This window comes from Anser brachyrhynchus, assembly GCF_964034855.1.
Source record: "Anser brachyrhynchus genome assembly, chromosome: 2".
In the NCBI taxonomy this organism is placed as follows: Eukaryota; Metazoa; Chordata; class Aves; order Anseriformes; family Anatidae; genus Anser; species Anser brachyrhynchus.
In genome coordinates, this window is record NC_137695.1 from 110,902,473 (window position 1) to 110,924,802 (window position 22,330).

At 40.4% G+C, this 22,330-nt stretch overlaps 2 long non-coding RNA genes across 2 annotated transcripts; both read right to left on the reverse strand.

Moving 5' to 3' along the window:
- Nucleotides 1-1,120: 1,120 nt before the first annotated feature.
- LOC308189245 lies at nucleotides 1,121-2,997 on the reverse strand. Its single transcript, XR_013946199.1, has 3 exons — nucleotides 2,540-2,997; nucleotides 2,175-2,266; nucleotides 1,121-1,862 (listed from the first exon to the last, which is right to left on the reverse strand). It is a non-coding gene; the product is annotated as an uncharacterized lncRNA (long non-coding RNA).
- Nucleotides 2,998-14,061: 11,064 nt separating this feature from the next.
- LOC308190139 lies at nucleotides 14,062-22,122 on the reverse strand. The gene is made up of 3 exons (XR_013946930.1): nucleotides 21,847-22,122; nucleotides 20,697-20,794; nucleotides 14,062-15,003 (listed from the first exon to the last, which is right to left on the reverse strand). It is a non-coding gene; the product is annotated as an uncharacterized lncRNA (long non-coding RNA).
- Nucleotides 22,123-22,330: the final 208 nt, after the last annotated feature.

Here is a 22,330-nt window from a genome sequence, read left to right on the forward strand (position 1 = left end):
CCCATCTGTAGTTTTGAGGTATTGCTAATGGCATAGCTAAAGTTATTCATAGGTTAGAATTACCAGAAATAGTTGGAACAAATTAATAATGAATTAGAACATTTCTTATCATCGCGGGAGCCAGAGAGAATAAATAGAACCGTCCATATTTTCTTATTACCAAACAGTGTGCGGCCTGTTACAAAACACCAATTCAGTGATGCTTGTGCTGGAAAACTATCGAACGCCCCCCTGGCTTCTGACAGCGCGGCTTCATCCTGCCTGCCGGCAGCGAGGCTGTGCGGAGGCAGCCCGAGGCAGGCAGGTGAGGACCGTCCCAACAGGGGTGGGCCCCAGCTCTCTGGAGCCAGGCTCCGCTCAATAATTCCAATTAACCGCACCGAAGACGGCAGGGACGGGTCATGCAGAGCCCGGTAAATATCAGTCAGAGCCGCACGTTGGGATGACAGAATTGCAAAGGCTGTCTCATTAAGGAAAAAAAGGAAAGACATTTGGTCAGGAATATGACCTTTCTAGGCGGTTTGTGCACCCCACCGTGCCAGGCAGGACAGACAGACACTAGGACCAGCAGCCAATACATGCTTTGGCTGCTGTTGCAACTGGACTTACAGGAAATACAGGAACACCTACAAGGTGCTGTTCCCAGTGAGGCTGTGAGCTGGATCCCTCCATTCACAGCCCTTCATGCTCCCTCCCACCCTTGGCCACTTCTCCAGCTGTGGGAGACCAGGGGCTATTGTAGCACCCAGTTGCCTTCAACCACCAGTTTCTGGGCTTCCTGCCCCAAAACACACCATAATCAAGCTTCATGAAATGAACATCTAGCTGCACACACAACCCACGGGGGGATGTTTAGGGACCAAAGACTGCAACTATATTTTAATTTATTTATTCATTTAAGTTCAGTAAAGCACTTGAGTTTACTTAGCTTAAAGAGAAATGGGCGATTCTTATTTTTTATATATAAAGAAAGCACAAAGAATTTCTTTTTTATGTCTTTATGGCCCGATCCATCTCTCTCCTCTAATAAAATGCATTTCTGTAACAGCTGAGGCAATTAATCACTTAAACAAAATTGGATTACAATCTCCATTACTTTAAAATCTTTAAAGTCAGGCTTGCTGTCTTCCTAAAAGATCTTGAGGTATTGAGCAAAATTCCTTGGTCTGCTTTATGGAAAGGTCAGATGAGATGTTCGTAATGGCCTCTTGTAATGCCAAAAATCAGTCTCTGACCCTTGTAATGCCACAGGAAAGGATATCACTGACTTCAGACAGAACTGGATGAGATTTATTGACCTTTCTCATTAGGAATGAGGGTTGTCTGCAGAAACTCCTATGTGATTTCTTAACTCCAGGCATGTGTCTATTGAGCTCATTATGTAAATACTGTTGCCTTTGGTCCTGTTTGAATTTCATAGCAGTTTAGAGAGCTCAAGACAACCAGAGGTTGCTAGGACATTGCAGGACTGAACTTTCTCTTTCGATCCTCAAATCACCAGAGAAAACTGTATTTGTCAACAATAACCACTGTGTCTGAAATAATAAACTACATTATTCTGTGGAGATGTTTACAGTCCTGAAACTTTAACATGATTTTTTGCACTGTAGTGTAATTCCTTTTCCCGGGCCTTTCTTGTTTGCAAGTACGCTATTGACTCTGCATTTGGATCCTAGGGGCTTTTAGAAAAAGGAGTTAATTGCATGTAATTTGGGGTGATTCTCTGACATATTTCACTCTACAATGAAAACAGCTTTCTTCTAAGTCTCAGCAGCTCTTGAGGTTGCTGTAAAATGTATACATTGGTCTCACTGGTCTTTTAACAGTTTGAAATGAATGTTTTATCACTGGATATGTGAAATCTGGGGGAGAAAAGAATTTGTTGTGAAACACAAAAGACAGGAAGTATGAGCAACAAATTATAACAATAATCTTATCTCATTATCTAATTGCAACTATTTAAGGTTGTTTGGCTTTTGGGTTTCAATTTTGCATTGTTGTTAATAAGGACTCCAAAGGGAGGTACCTTTATATATTTCATGTACTTCTCGGGTGGGGGGAAAGAAAAACTTTCCATCGCAGACAAATAAAACCTGTTGTCAAGAATATGATCTACTCAAACAGTTCTCTTCTACAGAAAGTAACTCTGTTTTGAATATATCTCCTGAACTTACCTCTTCAGATCAATTCTCCCAGTTCTGTTCTGAGCTAGGGATTGCTTCCTCCCTGTGCAGAATACTTTTATGTAATTATCCCAGAGCTTGAACTACAAGGTAAATACAGGAATAAGGGTTTAAAGTTCTATTTATGAAAGGGGCAAATATTTGTTCAGTTCTGAGAAAATTATGTTAAAATCCCCACATCACAGAATTAGCATGAAAGATAATCTGCTGATGACATATCCATACTTACTCTATGGATTCTTCATCATTATAAAATATTCTACAATGATGTTATACCTTTCATCAAAAACCATTACTGCTAGTCTCACAATGCTCTTATAAGGCATGTATTTATAAGTATAATCTATTTATTTTACCCAGTACAGCATGATGTACAGCAAGTTCAGTGACTTCCTTGGGAGCACGTAGCTAAAAAACAGAATAGCTCTAAGATAAATACCTGACCTCACTGACGTCAAAGGCAAAACTCCTAGTGACTTCAGTGAGGTCAGATGATTACCTTTGGTAATCAGACTCCTTTTTTTTTTTTTTTTTGTTGCCATCAGTGTGTCTTTGCTACTCAGGAGTTACACCCCCCTTTACCTCCAAACACTCAATGCCATTAATCTGTAAAGCAAATATCCACTGATGGGTTCTGGCATGGATTCAGGGAAGTACAGTGTTCAGCCTCTATAGGGGTGATTTTAGTTCAAGAAAGTCCCATGCTACCTCCCAAGACAGACACCACTGAGTGGTGGCCTTCACCAGGCTAGGTAGAAATCAGCATTATTTAGAATGACAAAGAAAACTATGCATCCAAAAAAGAAAATCTACACTGAATGACATGAAACACTGGTGAATTTCTGTAGTTGTTGATAGCTTAAAGATGATTAATAACCTTGAACTAAACTAAAAATAATTAAAACCACATTACTCATCCTCAGAGAACAAGGTAGTCAAAGGAGACTTTGCAACTGAGCAAAAGCTGTCCTTCAGAAGAAATTTTTCCCCATCTTCCAGTGTTGATTGGTGAACAGTACTATTAGTCATTACACTCAATATAGTCGGTGTCCTTCCTTGATTTTCCTGGGGGAAGGAGAGGCAGTAGGGAGAGCTGAATCATGAGTTTTCCTCATATTTTTCTTAATGAACAATTGTGTGTACTGCTGTTCTGGAACATGGCACCAGGTAATGTCAGCACGGTCACTTGATTGCATTAGAAAGATGACAAAAGTTCCCAAGCATGGATCCATAAACCAAAAGCATAAACTTGTTATTAGAATGTGAAGAGAAATGTCCAGCGATGCCTCCTGTTTTCAGAGTCTGCATTTGGTTTAACTTAAACCTATAGCAAATATTTTCTCAGGATTATTCCTTCCTATTTCTGTAAATAACAAAGGATGGGAGGCAAAACATCCCAGAACGTATGATTCGTGGTTATAAAACTTAGGAACGGTTATCAGGGAACAGCACTGCAAAACCTCAAATCCTTGTAGTATTCTGTGCTGTGCTACATTAGTCCTAAGCCTAAATGAGCCTGCAGTGAAAGGGAAGCTCATTGTGGAGAAGAAAATAGCTTCTCTGCTCCAGTTAGGCAATATAAAACTGAAAGGTCACAGGGATATTAAACTAAATTTTTTTATTTTTTTATTTTTTAACTAGTAAGAAATGGGGAAAAGGTGAGGGGGCTGTGGGTTTCTCTTTTGTGAAGTTTTTACAAGAGGAGCGAAGTGCAGTCAGGTATAGCTCTCTAATTCCACTGAGATCTGTGAGCAAAGCACTTACGGTTGCTTTAACTCACAGCCACTGCCTCGTACTTGCTGAACACTGCATCCCTACAGCTCCCAGTGAACTATTACAAGCTGCTAACATCCCTGCATGGCCTGGAGTCCTGAGTAGAAACCCCCAAGTTTTAAATATTAAATGCAACGAATTGGAGTGTTGAATGCCTGACATCCTCAGGGCTTGACTGTTAATGGAACCTGCACAGCACCAGGTGTAGGAAGTGTTTATTTCATATTGTCTTACACCCTCAGATGGTCTTCTGTTTGAAATGTTAAGGCAGGGGTGGAAGGAAGACTTTCTCAGGGTAAGAACTATTCTTGCAAGGGGGCCAGCAGAAGCTGCACCTCTGATGGTGACATCTAAACATCATCCAAACTACGCACTGGGAAGTGAGATATAGGGAAAGCTCTGGCTCCGACAGAGGCAAAAAGAACAGCAAAGTTCATAAAAATGCATTTCAAAGAAGCCCCATGATACGCTCTTTAATAACCCGGCCCCAGCTTCCCTCTCTCTCTACCACATCCTCATGACTCAGTTTCACCTCAGCAAATGCTGCAGCAGTACAAGATGCATCCATCCATCCTATCCCATCCTGTCCTGTCCACCCCCAGCCAGCTGTAACCTGCTGAATGTCACAGTCATCACGTATGACAGAAGTATGACAAATGCCCCAAGGAGGGACTTATTTGCAACAGAAGACGTCGAGTGTCTCCCACCGTAGCCTCACTTAGGTCTCAGTGCAGAAGAGAGCTGCAGCCTCCTGTGTCAGTGCTTTTCCTCATTTTGCTGGCTGTTATATCTGTTGTAGATGAGGTTGAGAGCGGAGATATTAGAATAGCTGCAGTGGAAATACCTGTTGCTCATCTGGGCTCTTACACCCTGCTGCGTAAGACCTGTTGCAGGCAGGTGAGCACCGCAGACTCGCACCAGCAGGCGCTGGGGCTCTGTCTTCCTTAGCCTGTGTGCTGTACTGTGTTTGCAAGGCTGCTCTTCAGACACCACTGACCCTACAGGACAGAAAGTGGCAGACCTCCCGGGGGTCATCTGAATGGGAAGGGAGGACTGGTGCAAGAGTAGGCGTACACTCAGGCTGGTCTTAATCTAACCAGACTGAGAAACAGCAGCCCCAGGGACGTAGCAGCACTGCCTTTTGCACAGAGCAACCCTCAGGGTCCCCCCAAACAGCTCTGCAGGCTGGGGGAGACCAGCACACGGAGGGAGCGGACGGCTGGCTGCCACCCGAAGGCATGCATTTCACAGAGCAAAGCCTTCGTGCCACCTTGTGGCTGCTAGATTATAGCTGGGATGCCACCCCTCCTGCTGCTCCGTGGGCACACTCCGAATAAAACCACTTCGCCTCCCGCAAGCCATGGGGACGTCAATCTGTCACTTCGGGGGGGGTGCAAGCCCTCGCCTTCAGTATCCCCTTCAAGCACATTAAGGTGCCTGAGTCATCCCGAAGAGCACTCGGAAGAAGCGGCCATTGGGTCTCCAAGGCGAGGTGGGCAGGCAAGGGAGCCCACCCCGCTGGCTCTGCCCGCAAGGCGTGGGGAAAATCGCCTCCCAGTTTGGGTACACGATGTTCTGGGCGAGCTCCACAGCTGGCCACGGTGAGAAAAACATTTCCTTGTTCTCTCCCGGTACATTACGAAAACCCACTAAAAGAAGCTTTTCGCACCACAAAACCTTTTAAAAGGATTCTATCAACACAAAAGCAAACATTGACAGCAGTTTCCTTTAAAAGTACTTGAGTCTTCAAGCTCTGGAAAACACTTCTTCATTTTATTTTATTTATTTATTTATAGTTTTCCAGACTTGGTCTATTCTCAGGCTTCAGAGAAGTATATTCTGTAATTGCATGAGTAAGGAAACATGTTGTGAGATTAATTCCCATAACAATTTCAAGGTAATTTGTAAACATAGTCTTTGCAAATTGGATATTCAAATACACAGGCCTTTGCCTCAGTGCTAATATAAAATTGCTGTAGGGAAAATTTACCAGAGGCATCAAGAGGAGGACAAGTCCCATTAGCACATGGTGGCCGTGGCCCAGGTCACATCACCAAATGATCAGTACTCTCTCCTATATCTACTTCCCCTTCTCCTTTAGCCTTCATCCACAGGTATCAGCATCCTGGCAGTGGCTGAAAGGATGCAGAAAGCTGATTTTCCTAACTCAGATTTTCCTCCACTTTTGATGATATTAAGAGGCAAGTTGTCACACAGAGAGAAACATGCCCATCTCATATACTTCAAGTACATTGCTGCCATTGCTGTCTCCGGGAGAACATATGGACGTGGCACCACGTTCACCTTTTTCATCTCTCAGCAATTAGGTAAGTCATTTTTCTTAGAAGGAGTGGGCACTCAGAGCTCTGTCTCCTGAAACTTCTCCCTTGGCTCTCATTCTGATCATCTCATTACTGTAAAGCTTGTGCTTCATATAGAGCAATTTCAGCACAGGAATTTGCAAGTCAAAATAGCCAATTAGTTTATAAATTACCAGACTTCTATATTTTGGAGATTGCTTACAGCTCTGGCCACTGCAGCATGCAGTTAAAAATGAAAACTCTAGAAGATGTTAGTGCTGGTGCTGCTGAGAAGGAATTGTGTTTTTGTACAGAGAAACTAGTATTACAGTAAGAAGAGCCCACTGGTTTGGAATAGTACCAACCACCAACTTATTTTGTGTTTAAAAAGCTTTTTATGATCATTCAATAGGAAGCATCAAAGATGCTAGTAGCTAAAAATTAGTCATTCTGCACCAAAATATCCTGCTTCCAGAAATAATCATGCAAGTGATAAAACTTGGGTCAGCTGATGCTTTGCAAAGAGTTTTTAATCTCTAACAAGAGGGCAATCTACAGCTTGCGTCAGTACCTTGTCAATCAGAGAAAACCAACCTGCTTGGACAGCTAGTAAAAATGAAATTTCAGATGTTCAGAACCAATTCAGTCTGTGAAGACTTTGGAGCTCAGGTTGACAGTTGACCCTGAAACCTGTCAATAACAATTACTTTGCAAACTGATCTCAAAAGTGATACCCTACACTCTAAGAGTGGAGAACATCCTTTCTTAAGATGTAGTTATCACAAATCTCAAAATGCGTAATACAAAATTCAACATCACTTTTTTTTCTTTTTTTAATGATTAAAATACTGTGTCCAAAGAAGAAGCAAAAATACTTCATCTCACTGCAATACAAACCCTGAGGAACTACACCAGGACTGCAACATACTAAACATTGAAGATTATAAAGGACCATATGGAACTTTCTGCATCTGAGGAACATTAACTCTGGATCATGTGGAAAAGTCTAAAATAAGGACATGACTAAGCTGGCCTCTTTAATGACTAGAAAAAGAAACAAAATGGAAAACATCCACCTTCTAGGCCTCACCCTGTGCAGTGACCTGGAAAAGAAAACCTATTGGCACCAGCAATCAAGCTTTCCTGTATTATCTTCCCAGGGGGTTGATTGCACTGTCCTAAATGTGGGTGACTGCTTGAGGTCCAAAATTCTTTACACTGTCACTATTTCTCCGAAACCCAAACGTAATTAGAAAAGCAGAAATATACAGTGGTAGCCAGTATACAGTATGGCATACCATAACAACAGTAAAGAACTTCCAATCAAGCTGGGTAAGAAAACAAAGCTACCAGCCTGCCAGCTGTGAATTTCATGATTTTCAAGGTACCTTTTACAAAAAAAAAAGGTAGAAAAGTGGTTCAGAAATTGGAAAATCACTGCAGTATTACCTTTCTTTCTCCCAAATGGGCAATCTTTGTAGTTATTTCGAATGCAAAAACACACACATATTCTTGAAGTACCGTTCACTAGAACTCATTCTTTTCTGTTCTATTTTTAAGAAGTTCTAGTTTCATCTTGCATCCACAACTTGATCAAAGGATGCTTGAAAAATAAACTTCTGAAATCAACAAAAGCCTTTATGCATTCTAAATAGTTAGGTGATGGGTTTGTTTCATTCATATTTCTGACTTACTTCACTCTAAAATTAACAAAGAACAGCAATGTTCTTCCAATATTAGAATATCACACGGGCAGAGAGTTTCTCAATGTTCCCCTCAGATTTTTATTCACATTAGGATCAAATCATAATGTACTGGCTAGTACGGGCAGTGTATTGTACTAGGCACTGTATGCACCTGCTTGAAACAGCTCTGGTCCAAAGACTTCACAATCTGAACAGAGAGGATAGAGATGAATGAGCAACTGTAGGAACAAGAGTGATTGCTTTCCCTGTACAGGGAAAGAAAAATAGAGGCAAATTGGTCTCAAAGTGGGAGATCAACTCCACGTCTCCACTTTTACTGTTCTGTTTCTTTCACCACACAATTTTGCAGTACACATCTGGGGTTTTGTTTGTTTGTTTGTTTCTTGTTTTTGTTTGTTTGTTTGTTTGTTTCCTCTTCATTTATTATGATGAATGCAGACAGAGATGTAGGGATTTAACAAGGTTTGCTCTCAATGGCAAATTCCAGCAAAAGATTATAGGGAATGTTTTCTGTGAAATACAAGTCTAAAGTTTCTGACCAAATTTGTGCCTGCCAGCTAACCAGCAATATTAGCATGGTGTTGGCTACTTCACTTGCAGTGTTCACACTGGAAACAGAGATCAAACTGTATGGACATTTTTCCTTTCAACTTCAATAAACAAGCATTCCTGCTGCTTACACTCCTGTGGGGTATTCACATTCAGCACTATCATTTCCAATTCCTCAGACTACTAAGTATTGTTGATGCTCTCTCTATTTCATACCAGACAGCAGAGCAGAAGTTAATTTTTTATTTTTTTTATTTTTAATTTTTTATCTATAAGCTTGTAAATCCCCCTGGTGGCCTTACGGGGGAAACCATATCAAGTTATGTAAGAAAACAATAGTAAAATTCACATGAAATTTGCGTATATCCATAGTCTTATAACTGCAGTGAAGGTCAGCTAGTAATAAAGATGACATGTACTTGTCCATATTTCACTTTATATGCTAATTCAATACCGTTTTTTTATTATAAGGTTTGGAAAAAAATACCTTTCTGTAACAATACGTTGATCCTTCATCTTAATCACATAACTTTACCTGGAAACCTTTCTCAAGAAAGATTGGTTAGTATTTATAAAGTGCATTAAAGATAAAAGAATGCTATACTTATACATTTTATTGCATTCATGGCATTATTATAAGCTTAAACCTGAAGTGAATGTTTCTTCTGTTGAACTGTAATCTGAACTGAGAAACTTTTTAGCAGTAGAGGTTTTTCTTCACTCGTATTGAAAGCTTCAGCCCTGAAGTGATGAAATCACCCTGAATGCCACATGGAGAGAATGCCATTCAGTAAGCAGTGATTTTCTAGTTGGAAAGACCAAGAAAGTAATTTGTGGCCTTTTACATCTTTAATGCAGGACAGAGTTTAGTCATTTTGGACAGAGACAGATTAGATCTGTCTGGGTGAGTAACCTGAGGGCAATTCCTTAATTAGGGAGAACATGCAGCTGCATATGGGAAAAATTCGGAAGAAAACACATTTGTGGATGAATGAATGACAGCATCAACCATTTCTTCTCAATATTTGTATTTATGCTGTCATAAATACTTGACATTATTCTACAACGTGATAATTCATTTTTGAGAATTCCAAAAGTCCCTTTGGAAGTACAGGTGGATGAACTCCACACAACAAATCCTATTCCAAATTGCTTTTATCCAGCTCCTCATGATTCATTTCAGATTTGCAGTGCATGGTGCTTTGGCCAAGACAAAAAATGTGGTTAATTGACATATGAAACCAGGTTTGGGAGCTGAATGGCCTTTCTCGTGGGTAGCTATACCCAGAGCACTGGTGGTGGGTGGTAAACAAAATGAAAGGTCGGACTCAGCGCTGAGGGAGATGAGGAAATTAAATAACTTTTATGAAGCTGGTAAATATCTGGTACTTCCTCTCAATTTGCAAATTTCTGATGAATAAGAATGCTTGCAGAAATCATATTTAATACAGCAAAAATAATGAATGTCATTATACAAGTCACCATTTTCCTGTTCTCTTGACAAAATTATTGTTTAGAGACTACAGATAGAAGCAGCTTGAAATCAGCTGTCCTTAAACATGATGGGAGTGGAGGAAGGGCTGACAGTGCAGTAGATTCTCCTTTAAAAGATTTTTTTTCTCTATACACCGTGCTTCAGAGATCAGACACATCATTTCCGTTTGCAGTTAATTTCATTACTGACAGATGTAGAAGATATTGAGAGAGGGGAAAAAAAAAACAGCTAAGCAAACAGAATTCTCTGTTTAACATGAGAACTGAGCTTGTCAATGTTTTCCTCTACTTGCTTTACAAATGAAGAGCTCCTGGTTCTCACATTTAGGCAACCTGGAATCTGCTCTAGGCTTCTAAAAAAAAAAAAAAAGAAAAAGAAAGAATTAATAAGCTGGATTTTCTATTGATATTTTTTATATTTAAAGTTCAGCCAAGGTGCTTGAACTAGAAATAATACAGCAAAGTCCTTAGACATCAGGTGCAGCAGTGGATGTTGTTTTCTTTGTAGGCACAGAAAGGAGCATAGCTTGGTGCTGTTGCACAGTGTTTCCCTACAGTGATCAATGCTATCACTGGTTTAGATAATTCTTCTGTCCCCAACCACCTCAACTTTCACTCCTCATTCCTCACAAACCAAAAATATTTGCAATGAAGATGGATGAAGACAAATAAAGTAGGCCATGTCTTTGGTGTCTTAAATCAATTAATTAGCCAGGTTTGTCAGCCTAAACTACTGATTGTGAGATCCAGCCTATGGACTAGTTTATTGTTCTGTTAAAACTGAATCTAAGCATTCTGTGCTAAATCTAGTAGCTTGTGCTTTCTGCATCTCACAAGAGAGCAACTCGGGTTGCCCCTGAAGAGCCCCTGCTTTTAGGGCAGGAGAGAGGAGACTTTGTAAGTAACAGTAAAGACCTTAGAAAGGCAAACTATACAAAGTTGGCTCAGTCTGCCACCTGCATCAGAACCAGTGCCACAAAAAAGGCATGAAGGGTGTTAGTCACTGGAGACTCCTCTCTGAGAGGCACTGAGGCACCCATTTGCCATCCAGATAATCTCTCCAGAGAAGTTTATTGCCTGCCCAGTGTCCGCATACGCAATATTATGAAGAAGCTGCCAAGCTTGGTGGGTCCCAAAGACTATCACCCCTTCCTACTTTTTCACATAGGATGAAATGAGGTCCAATGGGTGTACCATTCAGTGGGTAAGGAATTGTCTGAAGGCTGCACTCAGAGAGTGGTGGTCAATGGCTCCATGTCTAGGTGGAGGCCGGTGATGAGTGATGTCCCTCAGGGGTCTCTACCAGGACCAGTGCTGTTTAATATCTTTATCAGTGACACAGACAGTGGGATCTAGTGCAGCCTCAGCAAGTTTACAGATGTCTCTAAGCTGTGGGGTGTGGTTGATACAGCAGAAGGAAGGGGTGCTATCCAAAGGGACCTGGACAAGCTTGAGAAGTGGGCCCACGTGAACCTAATGAGGTTCGACAAGTCCAAGTGCAAGGTGCTGCACCTGTGTCAGGGCAATACCAGACACAAACACAGAATGGGAGAACTCACCGGCAGCAGTCCTGCAGAGGAGGACTTGGGGGTTCTGGTGAACAAAAAGCTCGGCAAGAGCCAGCAGTGCATACCTGCAGCCCAGAAGCCAACTGCATCCTGGGCTGCACCACCACAGCAGTGGCCATCAGGTGCAGGGTGGTGGTTGTCCCCTTCTGCTCTGCCCTTGTGAGGCCCCACCTGGAGTGCTGCATCCAGGTGTGCGGCCCCCAGCACAAGAAAGATGTGGGGCTGTTAGAGTGGGTACAGAGGAGGGCCATGAGGATAATCAGAGGGCTGGAGCACTTCTCCTATGAAGAAAGGCTGAGAGAGCTGGGGATGTTCAGCCTAAAGAAGAGCAGGCTCTGGGAAGACCTCACTGCAGCTTTTCAGTACCTAAAGGGGGCTTATAAAAAAGATGGAGAGTGACTTTTTGCTCAGGCAGACAATGACAGGACAAGGGGAAAATGGTTTTAAAATAAAAGGAGTGAGAGTTAGATTAGATGCTAGGAGGAAATTCTTCACTGTGAGGGTGGTGATGCACTGGAACAGGTTGCCCAGAGAAGCTGTGGATGCCCCATCTCTGGAAGTGTTCAAGGCCAGGTTGGATGGGGCCCTGGGCAACCTGAACTACTGATTGGCATCCCAGCCTATAGCAGGGAGTTTGGAACTAGACGATCTTTAAGGCCCCTTCCAACCTAAGCTGTTCTATGATTCTATGATTCCATGAAAGCTATTATCACTGCTGTACCTACAGCTTTCTACAATTAGGATGGAAACACCATATCTGAATCTTTGGATATTACCTTTGGCAGAAAAGTTTGGGATTCTGAAGCATTAAGGATAACACAAACTGAATTACAAAGAATTTGGTAAAGTCTGGGTTAGCATATAAACAGAATTTTTTGCTGAGCTTGCTTGGAGCTTTTTTTATTATTATTTCTTTTAGAAGCAATGCCTTTAATTGACAGATCAAGACTGCTCCAGATGCAGGAAAAGATTTAAATAGGAAAGTTAGACCTGAGGTTCTTAAGAGCAGAATTTAGTTTCTGAGGATTGTGTTTCCTCTTGGATGAGTAAACTGGAAGAGGTAGAAAGTTACAATTGTTAATTACGATTTGAACCATGGGCTTACACAGCAGGATAGCTCACCAAAAGAACACCAGTTTTATGCTTCTTCCTATGTCTTCCTAAAATGCCATTCCCTGTACTTCCCCAAAATAAAGGCAAATAGTAAAACTGACAATAACACTGAGATGGATCCACAACTGAAAGGGCAGTTATTTTAGAGGTCAGGTCAAGGCTGGTGTGTTGCCAGCCTTGGAGTTTACACAGTAGATTCCCTTGCCATGTCTATTAAATTCTATGTCAGAAATCAGCCAGATGAAGCACAGACTTATGCTGCCAGAGCTGCAGGTAATTCCTGTGTATAGGAATATATCTTTTTATAGAATCCAGGACTTATTTTGAATGTGTTTGTGTTAATATTATAAATCGTCTTTCATCCCAGACTGCACATTGTATTTTGGGATCCTGATGTCAAAGAAATGCACATATGAACAGAAGTACCCATGGCCAACTTAGGCATCAGAAGAGGTACTCAGGTTTTCAAGCTCCTGGCATTGAATGTTGGGTTTATCTGAAAATCTGGACAAAAGTACTGCAAAGGTGAGTTCCTAAGGTCTTGAAAATCATTATCTTTTTGTAGGTGGGTGCTGAATTCTTTTGATAATCTCTCAATAACTCTGAAAAACAATTTGTTCAGCAACATGCAGAAGAAATAGAATGCCAGAAAAGACAAATCATAACATGTAATTAGAGAAATAATTTGATATGGGCATGCACAGAAAACCTCCGTGACTCTCCTAAGCATCTGAATTGTCAGAAATTAGCATTATTTAAAGGCTGTTTTTTATTAATTACACAATAAAACCCTATAAAATATCACAGAAGCATCAGTTAATATTGGAATGGAAGCAACATATAAAAATGTAAAGAATCATAAACCAGAAGTGCCTAAAAGGAAATCAGACACTATTAGCAAATGAATTCTGCATGTGTCTGACAAGAAAGGGCACAGGAGAATTAGTTATGCAAGTTGTGCACATACTTATGGGAAAACAGATGCTTACAAACTTTAAGACAGAAAACCAAGTACAAAATCCTTCAGATACTGTAGTTACTTTAGTACAGTTTAAATGGACCTCAGGTTAGCAATTTTGAACATGTCAGAGTAATAAATAAAATCCTTGGCAGAAAGTAAAACTGTGATAGCTTAAAAGAGGAATTCCTTGAGGAAATCTGAGAGGCAGAACAGATGTTCCATTCTTCAGACAAAATGTGTTCAGCAAACCCATGCATCCAACTGTTGTTTAATTGCAGCTCAGTCCATCCTCCATTTTCAGAAGGTGAAGGAGACACTTGTTTACTGATGGAAGAGTGTTAACGGTTACTCCTTTTCCAATAAATATTTCATTATATAACTACAAAGAGTGACAAATGAAACCTCCAAACACAAGCTAATAGGTCCAAGGCTTAATGGTGCTTTACAAAGCAAAGGACACATGACAGTTCTTTCCCACATTTGCTTAGAAACAATTAAGTACTCCAGTTCCAGGAAAAAAAAAATCTTATTCTGGTAAATTACTTTTGTAAGATCAGAAAAAAATAGACTTCTTTGCAGACATATAATAGTCTCTAAAGGCAAGATATTTATTTTCAAGTAAATGTAAACAACAAGCTTGGAGTTTAGACAATTCCCAGTTCATTTTAACTAACAAAGGCAGAGATGAGAGCAAAAAATAGTAATTGTCACCTGACAGCATACAGTGTCTCACCCTGATTTGCAACTTTGGAAATATAAGAACCAAGTTTTCGGAAAGGCTCTGTTTTCACCCATGGGGCCTTATCACTGCAGTCACAAGTGGCTTTCATCTGCCCCCGCTTTAGTAGGGAAGGAGGGACTGTGATTCATACCCGCCCCAGTGGGCAGGAAGAACTGCAGTGCTGTACTTGGCAGTTCTGATCCACAGTTTTTAATTTTTGTTCTTTCACACCAGAAGGGGAAAATAATTTAAGTTTCACATCTTCAGCCTTGTTTAGCCAAATAGCAAACCAAATAAGTTATCAGTTGACCAAACCTGGGTTTGGTCTGAAGACTTTCTGGAACAGAAAACTTCTTGTCTCTTCTTCATGGCTTGTCCCAAGGCAAGCCATGCAAGGCAAAACCTTAAAAGAAATCGGATGCAACCAAAAAATATGCAGACAATTGAGAGACATGTGATGAGCTTCATTCTCTGAATAAAATTTTTACTGCACTGAGATAGTGCAGATTCATGGAAGGTGACAAAAGAGTCTTATTTCTGGGCATCAGGATGCTGAGAAGGAAGACTGCCATCACCCCTGTAGTGCAGGGAAATCTGTGAAGTGCTATGCAGTGAAGCAGGAGTGTGCTGACCACCTGAAAGAAGGTCAAGAAGAAACCATGTTAATCTTCAGCCAAGACTAGCAAAGTGAGATATGCAGAGGACTTTCTAACTGGGAAGGTGACGAGTCTCTAGGCAAAGCCACAGAGAAATGCTGAGGGACCTCCTTCATTCAAGGCATTTAGGAAACATTTGACAAACATCTTTGCCAGTAGCCTAGATATACTTGATACCTCTCACTAAAAAAATTAGATTAGGTCATTTATTGAGGTCCTTAACACATTAGATTTCTATGATTTCTATTTCTATTATTGCTAAGAGTAAGGTATAGAAATACAAACAATATCTTACCCATATTTATTACGTAGTATAAAAACACATATGTATTCTGGAGCAAGGCCCACAGTAACAGTCCAAAAAAAACCCCAAAACATAAGGAAAAAAAAATATATTTTTATTTTCCCAGTCCTAAAAGAAGGATTGTCTTTGACACCTTTGCATTAAAACAAAATTTTGAAAAGCAGAAAAAATTGCCATCTCTTATCTGCAAGAAAGGAAAAACAAAATAAAATCCTGAGTGAAAGGTTGATTTTTTCATCCATTTAAAAGAAAAATAAAAGGAAGAAGAAACCATCTTTTCTGAAAGTGCCAATCCCAGTGGCATTGTAATAGCAGAAAAATATCTTCCTCAAGTTCTCTATGCAAATAATCTTCATCCACTTTTAGATAATGACATTTGGGTAGAGACGAATAGATTTCCTGTGGGAATGCTTTCATGTCACATGTGGTATTCAGTTCCTGAAAACTGCAATTGATCTGTGGGGGTCAAATCTACTTAAACCATGTTTAATATTACCAGAAATTAGTCCTTCAATAGTCTCTTCTTCAGGCAAAATATCAATAATCAACTGGGTTCTCTTCTATACTGACATAATGCATACAATATTGTTGTTCCTTTGCAGAGTATGTACTTTGCATTTTTTCCACTTTCAGATTCACAGTTTGGTTAGTATTAATAGATGTAAACTCATAAACTGAATTTTCACTGAGATTAGTACAATCTACATGGCTCCAGGCCTTCAGTTTTGGCAGTACCAATGCTACCTTAGCAATGAGTCTCTTGTGAGAAAAGCTCTGTGCAGAAATTGCACGGTACTCACATGATAGCTGTTGAATATGTGTTTGAAATTAAATATCAGGTGTGTTTGCAATTAAACTGTGTAGGGAATCCTCCACACAAAATGACAGCTGTCAAAATCTAGGCTTTCCCCTACTCTAAGGCAAAGCTTTGGAGGGATGAATTTATTGCAGAAACACTAATAGCCGAGACTAATAGCAATCTGCTGCGCCATAAGTTTGGGACCCTATTCTGATTTTCCTGGAGTACTCTGGTATTTGTTTGTACAGATAATGGAGGAACTGTACGAGACTTTATAGATGCCATTACTTTCTGTATTTCCTTATGAAAACCATTCTACCGAATACTTGTTCAAAATGCACACAGCCCCACATTGGAGGTGTCTGTCTGCAACATAGGTGACACAGACTGAAGCTCCTGGGACTAGAGCACCTCAGAGCTGTAGAGAGCACAGCTGGGGATGTAAGAGTGTAAAAACTGCTGTACTATCTCAGACCAGTGGTCCATCAAACCTGCTTGCCTATCTCAAACAGCAGCTGCTACCAGAAGCTTGGGAAAGAATACAAGAACAGGGCACACATATATTGATGATTTCTCCTCACATACTTACAGCTTCTGGGTATCTGTGGCTTAAGGAATTATTGAGATTTTAAGTGTATCCTCCTTCTGATGTTCTGTCCTTGTTTGACTTTTCCCTGTGAATGTGTCTAATTGCATTTTGAACTGTTTTATACCTTTGACTTCCATTAGATATGTGAACAAGTTTCACAGCTTAATTAGGAGCTGTGCCTAATCAAGTGTCTGTTCTGAACTGGACTATGAGCTTTTTTTCCCCCTTCATCTTGTTTCAAAGGGATCTTTAGTGTGACTAGAATTTCAGTTCAACACTTTTCTGAAACCAGAACTGCTACTTGTTTCATGCCTTTGCTCTTATTCTCTGGTATACAGGGCAATACTAAATTGCCCGCTGTGGATGACAACTGAATTCTTTATCTGCATATTATCAGCACTGTTGACTTGCCCTTCAAACATAAACAAAGAGTTCACAGGCAGCTTGGAGGCTGGGTAGCTCAAAAGCTGGTGCCAGGCTCCCTGCAGACAAACATGCTCAGAATCAAGTGGCAAGCAGGTTTAACTTAAACTACAGCTTTCTTACTGAGTAGGGTGGGAAATAATAGAGCTGACAGTGTCAAGCTTTCCACACCGATCTTGGCTACCCTCCCCTTATCAGGCAAGAGGAAGAGATAAGCTAATTGTTTGATCAGGATTAGCATTATCTGCTACCAGTCTCTAATGTCCGTTTAGAATCAAAAGTCAGTCAGTATTGTAGCTTACAGTATTTATATGTAAATACTTACAAAATATTATTTTGCACTTTAATTACTAGTGTGAAGAAGGGAGCATTGTTATTTCACTTAATTACTATATGATATTTGTCTTTCATATTTGTCTTACATCCATATCGCTGTGTAGCACAGAAACCAAGTGAGTTGATATACCTTATTAGAGGCTGTAGCAGTGCAGAAAAGAACATATCTATATTATGGATTTTTAAACTGATGTAGCAGCATAGCTGCAAACCTACTTTCTTGCCTTGATTGAAGCCAGGCTTGCCCTGAGGTGATCAACTGCAGTATGAATACCTAAATTGCACTGGTTATAATACCATTTTACATGGAGCATTGTGTTTCTCTGTTCACTTTGCTGGTATTATGACCAAAGCACAAAATTCAACACCTTGACAGCAGGCATAGCTTTTGTATTTAAGTCACAAACAATATTTTCCAGTGTTAAGAGTAAACACAATTAATTTGTTTTAAAGAGTTTTTTATTATTATTATTTATTTAAACATCACTTTTGCAAATGTTATATGGCTTTTAAGCTTTTTTTTTCCTCTATTGCTAGTGTTCCCTATAGAAGACCAAGAAAGGGACAATTTTACTCTCACAGAGACTATTTCACTTAACAAAGAAGATTCTGTACTGAAAAAAATGATACCCATTCTACAAAGAGCCGGGAAAAGGACGGAAAGAAGGTGGTTTGGACTGTTGGTAGCTGCCATTGGGATGTTCCTCCTGTGTTCAGTCCCAATCCAGCCAGCAACAGCAATGGCACAGAGCTACCTCTCAGTTTTTACATCAGAGTAATACGTTGTGTCTGCTCTGTTCTGATGAGCCTGCCTCCCTGCAGCACCTACAGGCATTTCTGAGACATGGGAATTCCCTTCTCACAGTTTATAGGGAGTCCTTGGAAGGTCCAGTACTGATGTGGAACCATCTGTGGCTGGGTAGACAAGGATGAGGTGTGAATATGTCTTCCTGATGCATTAGGCCATCCCAGTGTTAATGCTGGCTAGAAGGAAGACCATGGCCGACAGCCACATGGGATGAAATTAAAGAAAAGCCTTCAGGCTTTGGCTTATTTTCTGTTGGATAGCATAAGGAACATTTCAGAAGAGCCGGATTTTTGTTTGTACAGGTCTTTCTGTTATGTCAGCCATTCCGGGCTGTTTCAGCAACCAAGACAGGCAAATACAGCAAAGATTTAAATCAGGGCAGGTTTGCCCTGTACATAGGACAACAGCAAGCTCTAAAGAGATCAGATGGCCCAACCCACCCATGTTTGTGCCATTTCCCCAGTCTGGCTCCAAGAGATCTTGCCAGAGATGCACTGGCTCCCACATGAACAGTTTGCATTGAGTTGCAGAAGGGCTGCTCTTTTTCAAGCCAGCATGTTACAGATGTACACTGCTGGACCAAGAGTTAATTGTTTCAGTTTTCAAAGAAGGGGACAAAATTTAGCTCTGGAAGACCAGTGAGACCTGATTAACAGAGCCTATTGGGGAAGCAATTTTGGAATAAAGAATTCACTTACATTATCATAGACACATTTGCAAAATGGCATAATTTTCTCTGTAATTTCATTCAACAAATTGGAACAAAAAGCCAGAGAAGTTCTGAAAATGTTGAAAATGCTCTTTTTGTCACTTTCAGAAACATTCTGAGGTGTACTTTTTTTTTTTCCAGAAGTACCATTCATTTAATTTTATATTTTCCTATAAAATGGCCACATCTCAAAATGAAATATCCAGGTCGACCTGAAACTAATCCTTTATGAAATACCCTTCTGCATACAATCTGTGAAGTTACTGGTGCTGCAGCTAATGAGGACAAGTGTCCAGTCCTTTGCCAGGTGGAATTTCCATCTTTTGCAAGGCTCTGTTAATAAATTGTAACTTCAAGGGGTCTGGAAGGTCATGATTTTTCTCATTGCACACTTGCAAGAATCAGATTTTCTCACCACAGATAATAGCAGCCTGGAGACAAATGATTACTATATGGTCTCATTACCAGACTGCCTGGCCTTGAGACAGCTTCTGCTGAATGGCTTCTATAGTCAGATAATACGTTGTTACCCATCTTCTAGGATTTACCTTTTGCTGCTTGTTTTGTTCCCAACTCACCTAGCATGGACACTCATTATTTCTCTGCTTTCTCATGAGGTTTTTTTAATAACACTGCATGGTATGATGATAAGTTTAGAATTGCACCCATCCTCTTATTACTGTTACCACATCTCCCATCACCCCATCACAATCCACTTATTTTTCTCATTCATCTGCTTTATATTGTCACCTAGCTGATACTTTCTTTGAAACAAGTACTGTCATTTTCTGTGTGTATCTAAATGGCACCTGCCACAGTGAAAAGCCAGGCCAGCTGAGAAATGCTATTATATAATTGTGTAATAATTGCAATTAACATCAAAGAGAGAGAGACCTATAACTAAAATGCTTAAAACAAGCTCATCTTTCTGCTTCCCTGGGGTGTTCTTATCTCCCCTTTTGCTTTTTCTCATGCTTTTTTTTTTTAATCCCCTTTTTTTTTTAAAAAAAAAAAACTTTAAAAAAACAACAAAAACAGATAACTTCAAATAATGGCCTTTCTCGGTGTCCCTCTGTATTCACCTGGTACATGTGCTGGCTGGCACTCTTATTGCAAAAATAGTTATCAGTGAGATTTAGGAGAATTGGCTGAATGGTATCCACCTTCAGGATCAGTGTCATTAAAAGAAAAAAAAAAAACAGCTGAAATTAAATACAAATGCACACTCATTTGTTGTGCCCTAGTTCAAAAATGCTCTTCAGACAGATGGATAGCTTTTACTTCACTTATTCCCTGGCATTGAAAATTAAACACTTGAAAGACAGTGGCAGTCTGACCCCTCCTCAGCCTTCGCAGGAGAAAGACTACGCTCGTTGCACAACAGGGTCTGCACGCTCTGTGATTTTGCTTTTTGACCACAAGATGTCTCCTGCAAACCATGGAAATAGCAAAAGACTGTAGCAGGCTGCATTCTGGCGAGGTGACGCATTGCACAGTCCTGGCTCTTAGGCTCAGCCTTAGTCTCACGCCTGCCTGGTAAGAAACCTGATTCAGATGCATCCCACTTGTTCCAGCAACTCCAGCTTCAAAAGGTCTGGAGCATGGGCAGGATTAGTTTTGCACAAAAAGTTTACAAATGTCACAGAGATTTCAGTCCCTGTGCAGCTGTGAAAAAAGATGTTGTATAAAGAGAGTTTATCATACCAAGCAGCCTTCAGGAAGATGCACAAGAGGAGCTTTCCAATGAATGTCCCACCATCTGCCACCCTAGGGAAAAGCCTCACAGTGAGCAATGGTCAAGTCTGAAGAAAGAAAGAAAACCAGCTTAAACTTCTCCTTGGAGGGACAGACTAACTGTAACAACCTGTAGGCATTTACAGAGAGTTCATAAATATCCTATGGGCAATATAGACCAAAAGACTGGCAAACACAAGTTGCTGAGAAAATCCTGTGCAAACCAACTATGTGCACAGAAACGAGAACTTCCTTGAAACACAGTGTTTGGGGGATTGATAGAAGCTTCAAAAACAAACATGAGTTATTTTGTGAGAACACAGCAAGCATTTAGCTCTCCTCTTAGCAGAGTTATTTTTACGCTTGTCCAACACTGGCTATTGTCTCTGCCCGTGGTGGACGGGTGGTGAATGTAGTCTGCACTCATTGTTTCCTCTCATGTACAACAAGGCCCTCAGCATGCAGCCAGTATTTTGGTTAATGCATTTCTTCATCCGTACTCTAACGCTGCATTAAAGAACAGGCTTGCCCTTGGACTGCTTTGTTTCTAGCGTAGGTTCTCCTTTCACAAACGTAATTGAGTGTAACTTGTAACTGAATTGCCCACTTTGAAGTTAGAGCTTGTCAGCATGCTTGAGAATATTTGTTTCTACAGCTTTCTATTAATAAAAATCTTGTATTCAAAAATGTAGTGCATTTGAGTTTAAAAACAAACAAACGAACAAAAAACAATAAATAGAAGGTTTGAGGGAATTTTTAAAGAAATCTTTTGAGGTCTTCTGACAAAACATTTGTTTTTGTCCTCATCAATTATCTTTTCTGAAAGAAACTGGGATTGAAATGAGTTCTTAAAATCAAAAGTGTCAGTTATATTGAATGATACACTTAGATATATTGATACAAATAGATATATTGAATGATTATGTGTATCATCCTATTGATATTTATAATTTTTAACTGCAGCTTGTAAGGCACAGAGGCATGTGCAAAAATTAAGTAATGTTAATTACATCCTACAGATTGACAGGAGAAATCATTTGGCTGAAGCAAACCAGAGAGGGAGGCAGGGAGAAAACCCTGATCTCTAGATTACCAGTGCTACTATACCAGATCTACTGACCTGCAGAGGTTTCTGAAACTTCTACCTGAAATCAGTGTCAGGGTGGTTGTCCTGGTGCTTCCCCAGCCAGCAAGCTCTGAGGGGAAGAAGCCTTAAAGGATGAGCAGCTGCTGGGTGTGGTGTCCTGCAATGTAACTCCCTGAGGCTGTGCTTAAAACCAGAGCCACCACAGAGAGAGGAGACAAGATTGTTGCCCCTCCTTCCCAAGCACTGTACTCCAGTATTTCTTAAAGCTCTTACCCCAGCAACAGGCTTCTTCTTTAAAGATGTCAAAGGGTCCCCTCTTTTTTATACATTTGTCTGCTGTTTAGCTCTACAAGACATGCATGTCTGGCACATGTCATAATGTATTTGAAGGCATAAGTTCCTGTTGCAGTGAGAAGGGTGTAACTTCACGTAGGTACTTTTCAAGTTACATTCCGTGCTATGAAAAGGTATGCTCTCCTCAAAAACTTTTTCTGTCCTGAGCAGCTCCACTGAGGTC